This window comes from Gasterosteus aculeatus, chromosome 5 (genome assembly GCF_964276395.1).
Source record: "Gasterosteus aculeatus chromosome 5, fGasAcu3.hap1.1, whole genome shotgun sequence".
Classification (NCBI taxonomy): domain Eukaryota; kingdom Metazoa; phylum Chordata; class Actinopteri; order Perciformes; family Gasterosteidae; genus Gasterosteus; species Gasterosteus aculeatus.
In genome coordinates, this window is record NC_135692.1 from 2,097,010 (window position 1) to 2,111,720 (window position 14,711).

Here is a 14,711-nt window from a genome sequence, read left to right on the forward strand (position 1 = left end):
ATGGAGATCACAAAATGACTCAAAAAATGACTCTTTGCTCGGACCAGAGCGCTCTAAGGTGAATTTCGTTGCTGGCAGGACTCGAACCTGCGCGGGGAGACCCCAATGGATTTCGAGTCCATCGCCTTAACCTCTCGGCCACAACAACCCACAATCTTGAAAATAAAATCGACTTTTCACAAATATCAGATACTGGCTAAGTGGCTGATATATAGACTGCCATGTGAACAATTCTGGAACACACATAATTAGGTAAGGATGTGGTATTTACTTGGTAAATTATAGTTGGTGCTTTTTTTCCCTTGTTGGACGGTACATTTGATGGCTCCTCATATCATCAGATTTCCCAACAACTTAGCAGAAACACCTTTTAAATTTCAGCATAATATCTAATGGAGATGCCGGGGATTGAACCCAGGACCTCATACATGCGAAGCATGCGCTCTACCACTGAGCTACATCCCCTGCAAAATTGGCAAAAATTACTTTGTTTTCCGTATATAAAGGAAAAAGTGTGAGAAAAGAAGAATGAATGGGGACGTTTCCAAGGGAAAACCTACTATGACTGGCAGAAAGCCAACTTGGGAAGACTGAATGCGTCACTTTAAATAAAAATCCTTGGGAATTTGGACTTTCAAAGTGGGACTTTAACGTATGGAGATCACAAAATGACTCAAAAAATGACTCTTTGCTCGGACCAGAGCGCTCTAAAGCTATTTTCGTTGCTGGCAGGACTCGAAACTGCGCGGGGAGACCCCAATGGATTTCAAGTCCATCGCCTTAACCTCTCGGCCACAACAACCCACAATGTTGAAATTAAAATCAACTTTTCGGAAATATCAAATACTGGATAAGTGGCTGATATGTAGACTGCCATGTGAACAATTCTGGAACACACATAATTAGGTAAGGGTGTGGTATTTACTTGGTAAATTATAGTTGGTGCCTTTTTTCCCTTGTTGGACAGTACATTTGATGGCTCCTCATATCATGAGATTTCCCAACAACTTAGCAGAAACACCTTTTAACTTTGAGCATAATATCTAATGGAGATGCTGGGGATTGAACCCAGGACCTCATACATGCAAAGCATGCGCTCTACCACTGAGCTACATCCCCTGCAAAATTGGCAAAAATTACTTTGTTTTCCGTATATAAAGGAAGAAGTATGAGAAAAAAAGAATGAATGCCGATGTTTCCAAGCGAAAACCTACTATGACTGGCAGAAAGCCAACTTGGGAAGACTGAATGCATCACTTTAAATAAAAATCCTTGGGAATTTGGACTTTCAAAGTTGGACTTTGACGTGTGGAGATCAAAAAATGACTCAAAAATTACTCTTTGCTCAGAACGGAGCGCTCTAAGGTGATTTTCGTTGCTGGCAGGACTCGAACCTGCGCGGGGAGACCCCAATGGATTTCGAGTCCATCGCCTTAACCTCTCGGCCACAACAACCCACAATGTTGAAAATAAAATCGACTTTTCACAAATATCAGATACTGGCTAAGTGGCTGATATATAGACTGCCATGTGAACAATTCTGGAACACACATAATTAGGTAAGGATGTGGTATTTACTTGGTAAATTATGGTTGGTGCTTTTTTTCCCTTGTTGGACGGTACATTTGATGGCTCCTCATATCATCAGATTTCCCAACAACTTAGCAGAAACACCTTTTAAATTTCAGCATAATATCTAATGGAGATGCCGGGGATTGAACCCAGGACCTCATACATGCGCTCTACCACTGAGCTACATCCCCTGCAAAATTGGCAAAAATTGCTTTATTTTCCGTATATAAAGGAAAAAGTGTGAGAAAAGAAGAATGAATGGGGACGTTTCCAAGGGAAAACCTACTATGACTGGCAGAAAGCCAACTTGGGAAGACTGAATGCATCACTTTAAATAAAAATCCAAGGGAATTTGGACTTTCAAAGTTGGACTTTAACGTATGGAGATCAAAAAATGACTCAAAAAATGACTCTTTGCTTGGACCAGAGCGCTCTAAAGCTATTTTCGTTGCTGGCAGGACTCGAACCTGCGCGGGGAGACCCCAATGGATTTCAAGTCCATCGCCTTAACCTCTCGGCCACAACAACCCACAATGTTGAAAATAAAATCGACTTTTCGCAAATATCAGATACTGGCTAAGTGGCTTATGTGTAGACTGCCATGTGAACAATTCTGGAACACACATAATTAGGTAAGGGTGTGGTATTTACTTGGTAAATTATAGTTGGTGCTTTTTTTCCCTTGTTGGACGGTACATTTGATGGCTCCTCATATCATGAGATTTCCCAACAACTTAGCAGAAACACCTTTTAACTTTGAGCATAATATCTAATGGAGATGCTGGGGATTGAACCCAGGACCTCATACATGCAAAGCATGCGCTCTACCACTGAGCTACATCCCCTGCAAAATTGCCAAAAATTACTTTGTTTTCCGTATATAAAGGAAAAAGTGTGAAAAAAAAAAGAATGAATGGGGACGTTTCCAAGCGAAAACCTACTATGACTGGCAGAAAGCCAACTTGGGAAGACTGAATGCGTCACTTTAAATAAAAATCCTTGGGAATTTGGACTTTCAAAGTGGGACTTTAACGTGTGGAGATCAAAAAATTACTCAAAAATTACTCTTTGCTCGGAACGGAGCGCTCTAAGGTGATTTTCGTTGCTGGCAGGACTCGAACCTGCGCGGGGAGACCCCAATGGATTTCGAGTCCATCGCCTTAACCTCTCGGCCACAACAACCCACAATGTTGAAAATAAAATCGACTTTTCACAAATATCAGATACTGGCTAAGTGGCTGATATATAGACTGCCATGTGAACAATTCTGGAACACACATAATTAGGTAAGGATGTGGTATTTACTTTGTAAATTATAGTTGGTGCTTTTTTTCCCTTGTTGGACAGTACATTTGATGGCTCCTCATATCAGGAGATTTCCCAACAACTTAGCAGAAACACCTTTTAAATTTGAGCATAATATCTAATGGAGATGCTGGGGATTGAACCCAGGACCTCATACATGCGAAGCATGCGCTCTACCACTGAGCTACATCCCCTGCAAAATTGGCAAAAATTACTTTGTTTTCCGTATATAAAGGAAGAAGTGTGAGAAAAAAAGAATGAATGCCGATGTTTCCAAGCGAAAACCTACTATGACTGGCAGAAAGCCAACTTGGGAAGACTGAATGCGTCACTTTAAATAAAAATCCTTGGGAATTTGGACTTTCAAAGTGGGACTTTAACGTATGGAGATCACAAAATGACTCAAAAAATGACTCTTTGCTCGGACCAGAGCGCTCTAAAGCTATTTTTGTTGCTGGCAGGACTCGAACCTGCGCGGGGAGACCCCCATGGATTTCAAGTCCATCGCCTTAACCTCTCGGCCACAACAACCCACAATCTTGAAAATAAAATCGACTTTTCACAAATATCAGATACTGGCTAAGTGGCTGATATATAGACTGCCATGTGAACAATTCTGGAACACACATAATTAGGTAAGGATGTGGTATTTACTTGGTAAATTATAGTTGGTGCTTTTTTTCCCTTGTTGGACGGTACATTTGATGGCTCCTCATATCATCAGATTTCCCAACAACTTAGCAGAAACACCTTTTAAATTTCAGCATAATATCTAATGGAGATGCCGGGGATTGAACCCAGAACCTCATACATGCGAAGCATGCGCTCTACCACTGAGCTACATCCCCTGCAAAATTGGCAAAAATTGCTTTATTTTCCGTATATAAAAGAAAAAGTGTGAGAAAAGAAGAATGAATGGGGACGTTTCCAAGGGAAAACCTACTATGACTGGCAGAAAGCCAACATGGGAAGACTGAATGCATCACTTTAAATAAAAATCCTTGGGAATTTGGACTTTCAAAGTTGGACTTTAACGTATGGAGATCACAAAATGACTCAAAAAATGACTCTTTGCTCGGACCAGAGCGCTCTAAGGTGAATTTCGTTGCTGGCAGGACTCGAACCTGCGCGGGGAGACCCCAATGGATTTCGAGTCCATCGCCTTAACCTCTCGGCCACAACAACCCACAATCTTGAAAGTAAAATCGACTTTTCACAAATATCAGATACTGGCTAAGTGGCTGATATATAGACTGCCATGTGAACAATTCTGGAACACACATAATTAGGTAAGGATGTGGTATTTACTTGGTAAATTATAGTTGGTGCTTTTTTTCCCTTGTTGGACGGTACATTTGATGGCTCCTCATATCATCAGATTTCCCAACAACTTAGCAGAAACACCTTTTAAATTTCAGCATAATATCTAATGGAGATGCCGGGGATTGAACCCAGGACCTCATACATGCGAAGCATGCGCTCTACCACTGAGCTACATCCCCTGCAAAATTGGCAAAAATTGCTTTATTTTCCGTATATAAAGGAAAAAGTGTGAGAAAAGAAGAATGAATGGGGACGTTTCCAAGGGAAAACCTACTATGACTGGCAGAAAGCCAACTTGGGAAGACTGAATGCATCACTTTAAATAAAAATCCTTGGGAATTTGGACTTTCAAAGTTGGACTTTAACGTATGGAGATCACAAAATGACTCAAAAAATGACTCTTTGCTCGGACCAGAGCGCTCTAAGGTGAATTTCGTTGCTGGCAGGACTCGAACCTGCGCGGGGAGACCCCAATGGATTTCGCGTCCATCGCCTTAACCTCTCGGCCACAACAACCCACAATGTTGAAAATAAAATCGACTTTTCACGAATATCAGATACTGGCTGAGTGGCTGATATATAGACTGCCATGTGAACAATTCTGGAACACACATAATTAGGTAAGGATGTGGTATTTACTTGGTAAATTATAGTTGGTGCTTTTTTTCCCTTGTTGGACGGTACATTTGATGGCTCCTCATATCATGAGATTTCCCAACAACTTAGCAGAAACACCTTTTAAATTTCAGCATAATATCTAATGGAGATGCTGGGGATTGAACCCAGGACCTCATACATGCAAAGCATAAGCTCTACTACTGAGCTACATCCCCTGCAAAATAGGCAAAAATTGCTTTATTTTCCGTATATAAAGGAAAAAGTGTGAGAAAAGAAGAATGAATGGGGACGTTTCCAAGGGAAAACCTACTATGACTTGCAGAAAACCAACTTGGGAAGACTGAATGCGTCACTTTAAATAAAAATCCTTGGGAATTTGGACTTTCAAAGTTGGACTTTAACGTATGGAGATCACAAAATGACTCAAAAAATGACTCTTTGCTCGGACCAAAGCGCTCTAAGGTGAATTTCGTTGCTGGCAGGACTCGAACCTGCGCGGGGAGACCCCAATGGATTTCGAGTCCATCGCCTTAACCTCTCGGCCACAACAACCCACAATGTTGAAAATAAAATCGACTTTTCACAAATATCAGATACTGGCTAAGTGGCTGATATATAGACTGCCATGTGAACAATTCTGGAACACACATAATTAGGTAAGGATGTGGTATTTACTTGGTAAATTATAGTTGGTGCTTTTTTTCCCTTGTTGGACGGTACATTTGATGGCTCCTCATATCATGAGATTTCCCAACAACTTAGCAGAAACACCTTTTCAATTTGAGCATAATATCTAATGGAGATGCTGGGGATTGAACCCAGGACCTCATACATGCAAAGCATGCGCTCTACCACTGAGCTACATCCCCTGCAAAATTTGCAAAAATTGCTTTATTTTCCGTATATAAAAGAAAAAGTGTGAGAAAAGAAGAATGAATGGGGACGTTTCCAAGGGAAAACCTACTATGACTGGCAGAAAGCCAACTTGGGAAGACTGAATGCGTCACTTTAAATAAAAATCCTTGGGAATTTGGACTTTCAAAGTGGGACTTTAACGTATGGAGATCACAAAATGACTCAAAAAATGACTCTTTGCTCGGACCAGAGCGCTCTAAAGCTATTTTCGTTGCTGGCAGGACTCGAACCTGCGCGGGGAGACCCCAATGGATTTCAAGTCCATCGCCTTAACCTCTCGGCCACAACAACCCACAATGTTGAAAATAAAATCAACTTTTCGGAAATATCAGATACTGGATAAGTGGCTGATATGTAGACTGCCATGTGAACAATTCTGGAACACACATAATTAGGTAAGAGTGTGGTATTTACTTGGTAAATTATAGTTGGTGCTTTTTTTCCCTTGTTGGACGGTACATTTGATGGCTCCTCATATCAGGAGATTTCCCAACAACTTAGCAGAAACACCTTTTCAATTTGAGCATAATATCTAATGGAGATGCTGGGGATTGAACCCAGGACCTCATACATGCAAAGCATGCGCTCTACCACTGAGCTACATCCCCTGCAAAATTGGCAAAAATTACTTTGTTTTCCGTATATAAAGGAAGAAGTGTGAGAAAAAAAGAATGAATGCCGATGTTTCCAAGCAAAAACCTACTATGACTGGCAGAAAGCCAACTTGGGAAGACTGAATGCATCACTTTAAATAAAAATCCTTGGGAATTTGGACTTTCAAAGTTGGACTTTGACGTGTGGAGATCAAAAAATGACTCACAAATTACTCTTTGCTCGGACCAGAGCGCTCTAAGGTGATTTTCGTTGCTGGCAGGACTCGAACCTGCGCGGGGAGACCCCAATGGATTTCGAGTCCATCGCCTTAACCTCTCGGCCACAACAACCCTCAATGTTGAAAATAAAATTGACTTTTCGGAAATATCAGATACTGGCTAAGTGGCTGATATATAGACTGCCATGTGAACAATTCTGGAACACACATAATTAGGTAAGGATGTGGTATTTACTTGGTAAATTATAGTTGGTGCTTTTTTTCCCTTGTTGGACGGTACATTTGATGGCTCCTCATATCATCAGATTTCCCAACAACTTAGCAGAAACACCTTTTAAATTTCAGCATAATATCTAATGGAGATGCCGGGGATTGAACCCAGGACCTCATACATGCGAAGCATGCGCTCTACCACTGAGCTACATCCCCTGCAAAATTGGCAAAAATTGCTTTATTTTCCGTATATAAAGGAAAAAGTGTGAGAAAAGAAGAATGAATGGGGACGTTTCCAAGGGAAAACCTACTATGACTGGCAGAAAGCCAACTTGGGAAGACTGAATGCATCACTTTAAATAAAAATCCTTGGGAATTTGGACTTTCAAAGTTGGACTTTAACGTATGGAGATCACAAAATGACTCAAAAAATGACTCTTTGCTCGGACCAGAGCGCTCTAAGGTGAATTTCGTTGCTGGCAGGACTCGAACCTGCGCGGGGAGACCCCAATGGATTTCGAGTCCATCGCCTTAACCTCTCGGCCACAACAACCCACAATGTTGAAAATAAAATCGACTTTTCACGAATATCAGATACTGGCTGAGTGGCTGATATATAGACTGCCATGTGAACAATTCTGGAACACACATAATTAGGTAAGGATGTGGTATTTACTTGGTAAATTATAGTTGGTGCTTTTTTTCCCTTGTTGGACGGTACATTTGATGGCTCCTCATATCATGAGATTTCCCAACAACTTAGCAGAAACACCTTTTAAATTTCAGCCTAATATCTAATGGAGATGCTGGGGATTGAACCCAGGACCTCATACATGCAAAGCATAAGCTCTACTACTGAGCTACATCCCCTGCAAAATAGGCAAAAATTGCTTTATTTTCCGTATATAAAGGAAAAAGTGTGAGAAAAGAAGAATGAATGGGGACGTTTCCAAGGGAAAACCTACTATGACTTGCAGAAAACCAACTTGGGAAGACTGAATGCGTCACTTTAAATAAAAATCCTTGGGAATTTGGACTTTCAAAGTTGGACTTTAACGTATGGAGATCACAAAATGACTCAAAAAATGACTCTTTGCTCGGACCAAAGCGCTCTAAGGTGAATTTCGTTGCTGGCAGGACTCGAACCTGCGCGGGGAGACCCCAATGGATTTCGAGTCCATCGCCTTAACCTCTCGGCCACAACAACCCACAATGTTGAAAATAAAATCGACTTTTCACAAATATCAGATACTGGCTAAGTGGCTGATATATAGACTGCCATGTGAACAATTCTGGAACACACATAATTAGGTAAGGATGTGGTATTTACTTGGTAAATTATAGTTGGTGCTTTTTTTCCCTTGTTGGACGGTACATTTGATGGCTCCTCATATCATGAGATTTCCCAACAACTTAGCAGAAACACCTTTTCAATTTGAGCATAATATCTAATGGAGATGCTGGGGATTGAACCCAGGACCTCATACATGCAAAGCATGCGCTCTACCACTGAGCTACATCCCCTGCAAAATTTGCAAAAATTGCTTTATTTTCCGTATATAAAAGAAAAAGTGTGAGAAAAGAAGAATGAATGGGGACGTTTCCAAGGGAAAACCTACTATGACTGGCAGAAAGCCAACTTGGGAAGACTGAATGCGTCACTTTAAATAAAAATCCTTGGGAATTTGGACTTTCAAAGTGGGACTTTAACGTATGGAGATCACAAAATGACTCAAAAAATGACTCTTTGCTCGGACCAGAGCGCTCTAAAGCTATTTTCGTTGCTGGCAGGACTCGAACCTGCGCGGGGAGACCCCAATGGATTTCAAGTCCATCGCCTTAACCTCTCGGCCACAACAACCCACAATGTTGAAAATAAAATCAACTTTTCGGAAATATCAGATACTGGATAAGTGGCTGATATGTAGACTGCCATGTGAACAATTCTGGAACACACATAATTAGGTAAGAGTGTGGTATTTACTTGGTAAATTATAGTTGGTGCTTTTTTTCCCTTGTTGGACGGTACATTTGATGGCTCCTCATATCAGGAGATTTCCCAACAACTTAGCAGAAACACCTTTTCAATTTGAGCATAATATCTAATGGAGATGCTGGGGATTGAACCCAGGACCTCATACATGCAAAGCATGCGCTCTACCACTGAGCTACATCCCCTGCAAAATTGGCAAAAATTACTTTGTTTTCCGTATATAAAGGAAGAAGTGTGAGAAAAAAAGAATGAATGCCGATGTTTCCAAGCAAAAACCTACTATGACTGGCAGAAAGCCAACTTGGGAAGACTGAATGCATCACTTTAAATAAAAATCCTTGGGAATTTGGACTTTCAAAGTTGGACTTTGACGTGTGGAGATCAAAAAATGACTCACAAATTACTCTTTGCTCGGACCAGAGCGCTCTAAGGTGATTTTCGTTGCTGGCAGGACTCGAACCTGCGCGGGGAGACCCCAATGGATTTCGAGTCCATCGCCTTAACCTCTCGGCCACAACAACCCTCAATGTTGAAAATAAAATTGACTTTTCGGAAATATCAGATACTGGCTAAGTGGCTGATATATAGACTGCCATGTGAACAATTCTGGAACACACATAATTAGGTAAGGATGTGGTATTTACTTGGTAAATTATAGTTGGTGCTTTTTTTCCCTTGTTGGACGGTACATTTGATGGCTCCTCATATCATCAGATTTCCCAACAACTTAGCAGAAACACCTTTTAAATTTCAGCATAATATCTAATGGAGATGCCGGGGATTGAACCCAGGACCTCATACATGCGAAGCATGCGCTCTACCACTGAGCTACATCCCCTGCAAAATTGGCAAAAATTGCTTTATTTTCCGTATATAAAGGAAAAAGTGTGAGAAAAGAAGAATGAATGGGGACGTTTCCAAGGGAAAACCTACTATGACTGGCAGAAAGCCAACTTGGGAAGACTGAATGCATCACTTTAAATAAAAATCCTTGCGAATTTGGACTTTCAAAGCTGGACTTTGACGTGTGGAGATCAAAAAATTACTCAAAAATTACTCTTTGCTTGGACCAGAGCGCTCTAAAGCTATTTTCGTTGCTGGCTGGACTCGAACCTGCGCGGGGAGACCCCAATGGATTTCAAGTCCATCGCCTTAACCTCTCGGCCACAACAACCCACAACGTTGAAAATAAAATCAACTTTTTGGAAATATCAGATACTGGATAAGTGGCTGATATGTAGACTGCCATGTGAACAATTCTGGAACACACATAATTAGGTAAGAGTGTGGTATTTACTTGGTAAATTATAGTTGGTGCTTTTTTTCCCTTGTTGGACGGTACATTTGATGGCTCCTCATATCATCAGATTTCCCAACAACTTAGCAGAAACACCTTTTAAATTTCAGCATAATATCTAATGGAGATGCCGGGGATTGAACCCAGGACCTCATACATGCGAAGCATGCGCTCTACCACTGAGCTACATCCCCTGCAAAATTGGCAAAAATTGCTTTATTTTCCGTATATAAAGGAAAAAGTGTGAGAAAAGAAGAATGAATGGGGACGTTTCCAAGGGAAAACCTACTATGACTGGCAGAAAGCCAACTTGGGAAGACTGAATGCATCACTTTAAATAAAAATCCTTGCGAATTTGGACTTTCAAAGCTGGACTTTGACGTGTGGAGATCAAAAAATTACTCAAAAATTACTCTTTGCTTGGACCAGAGCGCTCTAAAGCTATTTTCGTTGCTGGCTGGACTCGAACCTGCGCGGGGAGACCCCAATGGATTTCAAGTCCATCGCCTTAACCTCTCGGCCACAACAACCCACAATGTTGAAAATAAAATCAACTTTTCGGAAATATCAGATACTGGATAAGTGGCTGATATGTAGACTGCCATGTGAACAATTCTGGAACACACATAATTAGGTAAGAGTGTGGTATTTACTTGGTAAATTATAGTTGGTGCTTTTTTCCCCTTGTTGGACGGTACATTTGATGGCTCCTCATATCATGAGATTTCCCAACAACTTAGCAGAAACACCTTTTAACTTTGAGCATAATATCTAATGGAGATGCTGGGGATTGAACCCAGGACCTCATACATGCGAAGCATGCGCTCTACCACTGAGCTACATCCCCTGCAAAATTGGCAAAAATTGCTTTATTTTCCGTATATAAAGGAAAAAGTGTGAGAAAAGAAGAATGAATGGGGACGTTTACAAGGGAAAACCTACTATGACTGGCAGAAAGCCAACTTGGGAAGACTGAATGCGTCACTTTAAATAAAAATCCTTGGGAATTTGGACTTTCAAAGTGGGACTTTAACGTATGGAGATCACAAAATGACTCAAAAAATGACTCTTTGCTCGGACCAGAGCGCTCTAAAGCTATTTTCGTTGCTGGCAGGACTCGAACCTGCGCGGGGAGACCCCAATGGATTTCAAGTCCATCGCCTTAACCTCTCGGCCACAACAACCCACAATGTTGAAAATAAAATCAACTTTTCGGAAATATCAGATACTGGATAAGTGGCTGATATGTAGACTGCCATGTGAACAATTCTGGAACACACATAATTAGGTAAGAGTGTGGTATTTACTTGGTAAATTATAGTTGGTGCTTTTTTTCCCTTGTTGGACGGTACATTTGATGGCTCCTCATATCAGGAGATTTCCCAACAACTTAGCAGAAACACCTTTTCAATTTGAGCATAATATCTAATGGAGATGCTGGGGATTGAACCCAGGACCTCATACATGCAAAGCATGCGCTCTACCACTGAGCTACATCCCCTGCAAAATTGGCAAAAATTACTTTGTTTTCCGTATATAAAGGAAGAAGTGTGAGAAAAAAAGAATGAATGCCGATGTTTCCAAGCAAAAACCTACTATGACTGGCAGAAAGCCAACTTGGGAAGACTGAATGCATCACTTTAAATAAAAATCCTTGGGAATTTGGACTTTCAAAGTTGGACTTTGACGTGTGGAGATCAAAAAATGACTCACAAATTACTCTTTGCTCGGACCAGAGCGCTCTAAGGTGATTTTCGTTGCTGGCAGGACTCGAACCTGCGCGGGGAGACCCCAATGGATTTCGAGTCCATCGCCTTAACCTCTCGGCCACAACAACCCTCAATGTTGAAAATAAAATTGACTTTTCGGAAATATCAGATACTGGCTAAGTGGCTGATATATAGACTGCCATGTGAACAATTCTGGAACACACATAATTAGGTAAGGATGTGGTATTTACTTGGTAAATTATAGTTGGTGCTTTTTTTCCCTTGTTGGACGGTACATTTGATGGCTCCTCATATCATCAGATTTCCCAACAACTTAGCAGAAACACCTTTTAAATTTCAGCATAATATCTAATGGAGATGCCGGGGATTGAACCCAGGACCTCATACATGCGAAGCATGCGCTCTACCACTGAGCTACATCCCCTGCAAAATTGGCAAAAATTGCTTTATTTTCCGTATATAAAGGAAAAAGTGTGAGAAAAGAAGAATGAATGGGGACGTTTCCAAGGGAAAACCTACTATGACTGGCAGAAAGCCAACTTGGGAAGACTGAATGCATCACTTTAAATAAAAATCCTTGCGAATTTGGACTTTCAAAGCTGGACTTTGACGTGTGGAGATCAAAAAATTACTCAAAAATTACTCTTTGCTTGGACCAGAGCGCTCTAAAGCTATTTTCGTTGCTGGCTGGACTCGAACCTGCGCGGGGAGACCCCAATGGATTTCAAGTCCATCGCCTTAACCTCTCGGCCACAACAACCCACAATGTTGAAAATAAAATCAACTTTTCGGAAATATCAGATACTGGATAAGTGGCTGATATGTAGACTGCCATGTGAACAATTCTGGAACACACATAATTAGGTAAGAGTGTGGTATTTACTTGGTAAATTATAGTTGGTGCTTTTTTCCCCTTGTTGGACGGTACATTTGATGGCTCCTCATATCATGAGATTTCCCAACAACTTAGCAGAAACACCTTTTAACTTTGAGCATAATATCTAATGGAGATGCTGGGGATTGAACCCAGGACCTCATACATGCGAAGCATGCGCTCTACCACTGAGCTACATCCCCTGCAAAATTGGCAAAAATTGCTTTATTTTCCGTATATAAAGGAAAAAGTGTGAGAAAAGAAGAATGAATGGGGACGTTTACAAGGGAAAACCTACTATGACTGGCAGAAAGCCAACTTGGGAAGACTGAATGCGTCACTTTAAATAAAAATCCTTGGGAATTTGGACTTTCAAAGTGGGACTTTAACGTATGGAGATCACAAAATGACTCAAAAAATGACTCTTTGCTCGGACCAGAGCGCTCTAAAGCTATTTTCGTTGCTGGCAGGACTCGAACCTGCGCGGGGAGACCCCAATGGATTTCAAGTCCATCGCCTTAACCTCTCGGCCACAACAACCCACAATGTTGAAAATAAAATCAACTTTTCGGAAATATCAGATACTGGATAAGTGGCTGATATGTAGACTGCCATGTGAACAATTCTGGAACACACATAATTAGGTAAGAGTGTGGTATTTACTTGGTAAATTATAGTTGGTGCTTTTTTTCCCTTGTTGGACGGTACATTTGATGGCTCCTCATATCAGGAGATTTCCCAACAACTTAGCAGAAACACCTTTTCAATTTGAGCATAATATCTAATGGAGATGCTGGGGATTGAACCCAGGACCTCATACATGCAAAGCATGCGCTCTACCACTGAGCTACATCCCCTGCAAAATTGGCAAAAATTACTTTGTTTTCCGTATATAAAGGAAGAAGTGTGAGAAAAAAAGAATGAATGCCGATGTTTCCAAGCAAAAACCTACTATGACTGGCAGAAAGCCAACTTGGGAAGACTGAATGCATCACTTTAAATAAAAATCCTTGGGAATTTGGACTTTCAAAGTTGGACTTTGACGTGTGGAGATCAAAAAATGACTCACAAATTACTCTTTGCTCGGACCAGAGCGCTCTAAGGTGATTTTCGTTGCTGGCAGGACTCGAACCTGCGCGGGGAGACCCCAATGGATTTCGAGTCCATCGCCTTAACCTCTCGGCCACAACAACCCTCAATGTTGAAAATAAAATTGACTTTTCGGAAATATCAGATACTGGCTAAGTGGCTGATATATAGACTGCCATGTGAACAATTCTGGAACACACATAATTAGGTAAGGATGTGGTATTTACTTGGTAAATTATAGTTGGTGCTTTTTTTCCCTTGTTGGACGGTACATTTGATGGCTCCTCATATCATCAGATTTCCCAACAACTTAGCAGAAACACCTTTTAAATTTCAGCATAATATCTAATGGAGATGCCGGGGATTGAACCCAGGACCTCATACATGCGAAGCATGCGCTCTACCACTGAGCTACATCCCCTGCAAAATTGGCAAAAATTGCTTTATTTTCCGTATATAAAGGAAAAAGTGTGAGAAAAGAAGAATGAATGGGGACGTTTCCAAGGGAAAACCTACTATGACTGGCAGAAAGCCAACTTGGGAAGACTGAATGCATCACTTTAAATAAAAATCCTTGCGAATTTGGACTTTCAAAGCTGGACTTTGACGTGTGGAGATCAAAAAATTACTCAAAAATTACTCTTTGCTTGGACCAGAGCGCTCTAAAGCTATTTTCGTTGCTGGCTGGACTCGAACCTGCGCGGGGAGACCCCAATGGATTTCAAGTCCATCGCCTTAACCTCTCGGCCACAACAACCCACAACGTTGAAAATAAAATCAACTTTTTGGAAATATCAGATACTGGATAAGTGGCTGATATGTAGACTGCCATGTGAACAATTCTGGAACACACATAATTAGGTAAGAGTGTGGTATTTACTTGGTAAATTATAGTTGGTGCTTTTTTTCCCTTGTTGGACGGTACATTTGATGGCTCCTCATATCATCAG

At 41.1% G+C, this 14,711-nt stretch overlaps 44 non-coding genes across 44 annotated transcripts; all 44 read right to left on the reverse strand.

Annotated features, from left to right (window-relative positions):
• Positions 1–66: 66 nt before the first annotated feature.
• Positions 67–148, reverse strand: trnas-cga (transfer RNA serine (anticodon CGA)). The gene has a single exon. It is a non-coding gene; the product is annotated as a tRNA-Ser (tRNA).
• Positions 149–393: 245 nt separating this feature from the next.
• trnaa-cgc (transfer RNA alanine (anticodon CGC)) lies at positions 394–465 on the reverse strand. Its single transcript has one exon. It is a non-coding gene; the product is annotated as a tRNA-Ala (tRNA).
• Positions 466–720: 255 nt separating this feature from the next.
• Positions 721–802, reverse strand: trnas-uga (transfer RNA serine (anticodon UGA)). The gene has a single exon. It is a non-coding gene; the product is annotated as a tRNA-Ser (tRNA).
• A 245-nt stretch (positions 803–1,047) lies between these two features.
• Positions 1,048–1,119, reverse strand: trnaa-ugc (transfer RNA alanine (anticodon UGC)). Its single transcript has one exon. It is a non-coding gene; the product is annotated as a tRNA-Ala (tRNA).
• A 254-nt stretch (positions 1,120–1,373) lies between these two features.
• trnas-cga (transfer RNA serine (anticodon CGA)) lies at positions 1,374–1,455 on the reverse strand. Its single transcript has one exon. It is a non-coding gene; the product is annotated as a tRNA-Ser (tRNA).
• Positions 1,456–2,018: 563 nt separating this feature from the next.
• trnas-uga (transfer RNA serine (anticodon UGA)) lies at positions 2,019–2,100 on the reverse strand. The gene has a single exon. It is a non-coding gene; the product is annotated as a tRNA-Ser (tRNA).
• Positions 2,101–2,345: 245 nt separating this feature from the next.
• trnaa-ugc (transfer RNA alanine (anticodon UGC)) lies at positions 2,346–2,417 on the reverse strand. The gene has a single exon. It is a non-coding gene; the product is annotated as a tRNA-Ala (tRNA).
• A 255-nt stretch (positions 2,418–2,672) lies between these two features.
• On the reverse strand, positions 2,673–2,754 carry trnas-cga (transfer RNA serine (anticodon CGA)). Its single transcript has one exon. It is a non-coding gene; the product is annotated as a tRNA-Ser (tRNA).
• Positions 2,755–2,999: 245 nt separating this feature from the next.
• Positions 3,000–3,071, reverse strand: trnaa-cgc (transfer RNA alanine (anticodon CGC)). The gene has a single exon. It is a non-coding gene; the product is annotated as a tRNA-Ala (tRNA).
• Positions 3,072–3,326: 255 nt separating this feature from the next.
• On the reverse strand, positions 3,327–3,408 carry trnas-uga (transfer RNA serine (anticodon UGA)). Its single transcript has one exon. It is a non-coding gene; the product is annotated as a tRNA-Ser (tRNA).
• Positions 3,409–3,653: 245 nt separating this feature from the next.
• On the reverse strand, positions 3,654–3,725 carry trnaa-cgc (transfer RNA alanine (anticodon CGC)). Its single transcript has one exon. It is a non-coding gene; the product is annotated as a tRNA-Ala (tRNA).
• A 255-nt stretch (positions 3,726–3,980) lies between these two features.
• trnas-cga (transfer RNA serine (anticodon CGA)) lies at positions 3,981–4,062 on the reverse strand. The gene has a single exon. It is a non-coding gene; the product is annotated as a tRNA-Ser (tRNA).
• Positions 4,063–4,307: 245 nt separating this feature from the next.
• Positions 4,308–4,379, reverse strand: trnaa-cgc (transfer RNA alanine (anticodon CGC)). Its single transcript has one exon. It is a non-coding gene; the product is annotated as a tRNA-Ala (tRNA).
• A 255-nt stretch (positions 4,380–4,634) lies between these two features.
• trnas-cga (transfer RNA serine (anticodon CGA)) lies at positions 4,635–4,716 on the reverse strand. Its single transcript has one exon. It is a non-coding gene; the product is annotated as a tRNA-Ser (tRNA).
• Positions 4,717–4,961: 245 nt separating this feature from the next.
• trnaa-ugc (transfer RNA alanine (anticodon UGC)) lies at positions 4,962–5,033 on the reverse strand. The gene has a single exon. It is a non-coding gene; the product is annotated as a tRNA-Ala (tRNA).
• A 255-nt stretch (positions 5,034–5,288) lies between these two features.
• On the reverse strand, positions 5,289–5,370 carry trnas-cga (transfer RNA serine (anticodon CGA)). The gene has a single exon. It is a non-coding gene; the product is annotated as a tRNA-Ser (tRNA).
• Positions 5,371–5,615: 245 nt separating this feature from the next.
• trnaa-ugc (transfer RNA alanine (anticodon UGC)) lies at positions 5,616–5,687 on the reverse strand. The gene has a single exon. It is a non-coding gene; the product is annotated as a tRNA-Ala (tRNA).
• Positions 5,688–5,942: 255 nt separating this feature from the next.
• On the reverse strand, positions 5,943–6,024 carry trnas-uga (transfer RNA serine (anticodon UGA)). The gene has a single exon. It is a non-coding gene; the product is annotated as a tRNA-Ser (tRNA).
• Positions 6,025–6,269: 245 nt separating this feature from the next.
• Positions 6,270–6,341, reverse strand: trnaa-ugc (transfer RNA alanine (anticodon UGC)). The gene has a single exon. It is a non-coding gene; the product is annotated as a tRNA-Ala (tRNA).
• A 254-nt stretch (positions 6,342–6,595) lies between these two features.
• Positions 6,596–6,677, reverse strand: trnas-cga (transfer RNA serine (anticodon CGA)). Its single transcript has one exon. It is a non-coding gene; the product is annotated as a tRNA-Ser (tRNA).
• Positions 6,678–6,922: 245 nt separating this feature from the next.
• On the reverse strand, positions 6,923–6,994 carry trnaa-cgc (transfer RNA alanine (anticodon CGC)). Its single transcript has one exon. It is a non-coding gene; the product is annotated as a tRNA-Ala (tRNA).
• A 255-nt stretch (positions 6,995–7,249) lies between these two features.
• trnas-cga (transfer RNA serine (anticodon CGA)) lies at positions 7,250–7,331 on the reverse strand. Its single transcript has one exon. It is a non-coding gene; the product is annotated as a tRNA-Ser (tRNA).
• Positions 7,332–7,576: 245 nt separating this feature from the next.
• Positions 7,577–7,648, reverse strand: trnaa-ugc (transfer RNA alanine (anticodon UGC)). Its single transcript has one exon. It is a non-coding gene; the product is annotated as a tRNA-Ala (tRNA).
• Positions 7,649–7,903: 255 nt separating this feature from the next.
• On the reverse strand, positions 7,904–7,985 carry trnas-cga (transfer RNA serine (anticodon CGA)). Its single transcript has one exon. It is a non-coding gene; the product is annotated as a tRNA-Ser (tRNA).
• A 245-nt stretch (positions 7,986–8,230) lies between these two features.
• Positions 8,231–8,302, reverse strand: trnaa-ugc (transfer RNA alanine (anticodon UGC)). Its single transcript has one exon. It is a non-coding gene; the product is annotated as a tRNA-Ala (tRNA).
• A 255-nt stretch (positions 8,303–8,557) lies between these two features.
• trnas-uga (transfer RNA serine (anticodon UGA)) lies at positions 8,558–8,639 on the reverse strand. The gene has a single exon. It is a non-coding gene; the product is annotated as a tRNA-Ser (tRNA).
• Positions 8,640–8,884: 245 nt separating this feature from the next.
• Positions 8,885–8,956, reverse strand: trnaa-ugc (transfer RNA alanine (anticodon UGC)). Its single transcript has one exon. It is a non-coding gene; the product is annotated as a tRNA-Ala (tRNA).
• Positions 8,957–9,210: 254 nt separating this feature from the next.
• Positions 9,211–9,292, reverse strand: trnas-cga (transfer RNA serine (anticodon CGA)). The gene has a single exon. It is a non-coding gene; the product is annotated as a tRNA-Ser (tRNA).
• Positions 9,293–9,537: 245 nt separating this feature from the next.
• On the reverse strand, positions 9,538–9,609 carry trnaa-cgc (transfer RNA alanine (anticodon CGC)). Its single transcript has one exon. It is a non-coding gene; the product is annotated as a tRNA-Ala (tRNA).
• Positions 9,610–9,863: 254 nt separating this feature from the next.
• Positions 9,864–9,945, reverse strand: trnas-uga (transfer RNA serine (anticodon UGA)). Its single transcript has one exon. It is a non-coding gene; the product is annotated as a tRNA-Ser (tRNA).
• A 245-nt stretch (positions 9,946–10,190) lies between these two features.
• On the reverse strand, positions 10,191–10,262 carry trnaa-cgc (transfer RNA alanine (anticodon CGC)). The gene has a single exon. It is a non-coding gene; the product is annotated as a tRNA-Ala (tRNA).
• Positions 10,263–10,516: 254 nt separating this feature from the next.
• On the reverse strand, positions 10,517–10,598 carry trnas-uga (transfer RNA serine (anticodon UGA)). Its single transcript has one exon. It is a non-coding gene; the product is annotated as a tRNA-Ser (tRNA).
• A 245-nt stretch (positions 10,599–10,843) lies between these two features.
• Positions 10,844–10,915, reverse strand: trnaa-cgc (transfer RNA alanine (anticodon CGC)). Its single transcript has one exon. It is a non-coding gene; the product is annotated as a tRNA-Ala (tRNA).
• Positions 10,916–11,170: 255 nt separating this feature from the next.
• On the reverse strand, positions 11,171–11,252 carry trnas-uga (transfer RNA serine (anticodon UGA)). The gene has a single exon. It is a non-coding gene; the product is annotated as a tRNA-Ser (tRNA).
• A 245-nt stretch (positions 11,253–11,497) lies between these two features.
• Positions 11,498–11,569, reverse strand: trnaa-ugc (transfer RNA alanine (anticodon UGC)). The gene has a single exon. It is a non-coding gene; the product is annotated as a tRNA-Ala (tRNA).
• Positions 11,570–11,823: 254 nt separating this feature from the next.
• Positions 11,824–11,905, reverse strand: trnas-cga (transfer RNA serine (anticodon CGA)). The gene has a single exon. It is a non-coding gene; the product is annotated as a tRNA-Ser (tRNA).
• A 245-nt stretch (positions 11,906–12,150) lies between these two features.
• Positions 12,151–12,222, reverse strand: trnaa-cgc (transfer RNA alanine (anticodon CGC)). The gene has a single exon. It is a non-coding gene; the product is annotated as a tRNA-Ala (tRNA).
• A 254-nt stretch (positions 12,223–12,476) lies between these two features.
• On the reverse strand, positions 12,477–12,558 carry trnas-uga (transfer RNA serine (anticodon UGA)). Its single transcript has one exon. It is a non-coding gene; the product is annotated as a tRNA-Ser (tRNA).
• Positions 12,559–12,803: 245 nt separating this feature from the next.
• trnaa-cgc (transfer RNA alanine (anticodon CGC)) lies at positions 12,804–12,875 on the reverse strand. Its single transcript has one exon. It is a non-coding gene; the product is annotated as a tRNA-Ala (tRNA).
• A 255-nt stretch (positions 12,876–13,130) lies between these two features.
• On the reverse strand, positions 13,131–13,212 carry trnas-uga (transfer RNA serine (anticodon UGA)). Its single transcript has one exon. It is a non-coding gene; the product is annotated as a tRNA-Ser (tRNA).
• Positions 13,213–13,457: 245 nt separating this feature from the next.
• Positions 13,458–13,529, reverse strand: trnaa-ugc (transfer RNA alanine (anticodon UGC)). The gene has a single exon. It is a non-coding gene; the product is annotated as a tRNA-Ala (tRNA).
• A 254-nt stretch (positions 13,530–13,783) lies between these two features.
• On the reverse strand, positions 13,784–13,865 carry trnas-cga (transfer RNA serine (anticodon CGA)). Its single transcript has one exon. It is a non-coding gene; the product is annotated as a tRNA-Ser (tRNA).
• Positions 13,866–14,110: 245 nt separating this feature from the next.
• Positions 14,111–14,182, reverse strand: trnaa-cgc (transfer RNA alanine (anticodon CGC)). The gene has a single exon. It is a non-coding gene; the product is annotated as a tRNA-Ala (tRNA).
• Positions 14,183–14,436: 254 nt separating this feature from the next.
• Positions 14,437–14,518, reverse strand: trnas-uga (transfer RNA serine (anticodon UGA)). The gene has a single exon. It is a non-coding gene; the product is annotated as a tRNA-Ser (tRNA).
• Positions 14,519–14,711: the final 193 nt, after the last annotated feature.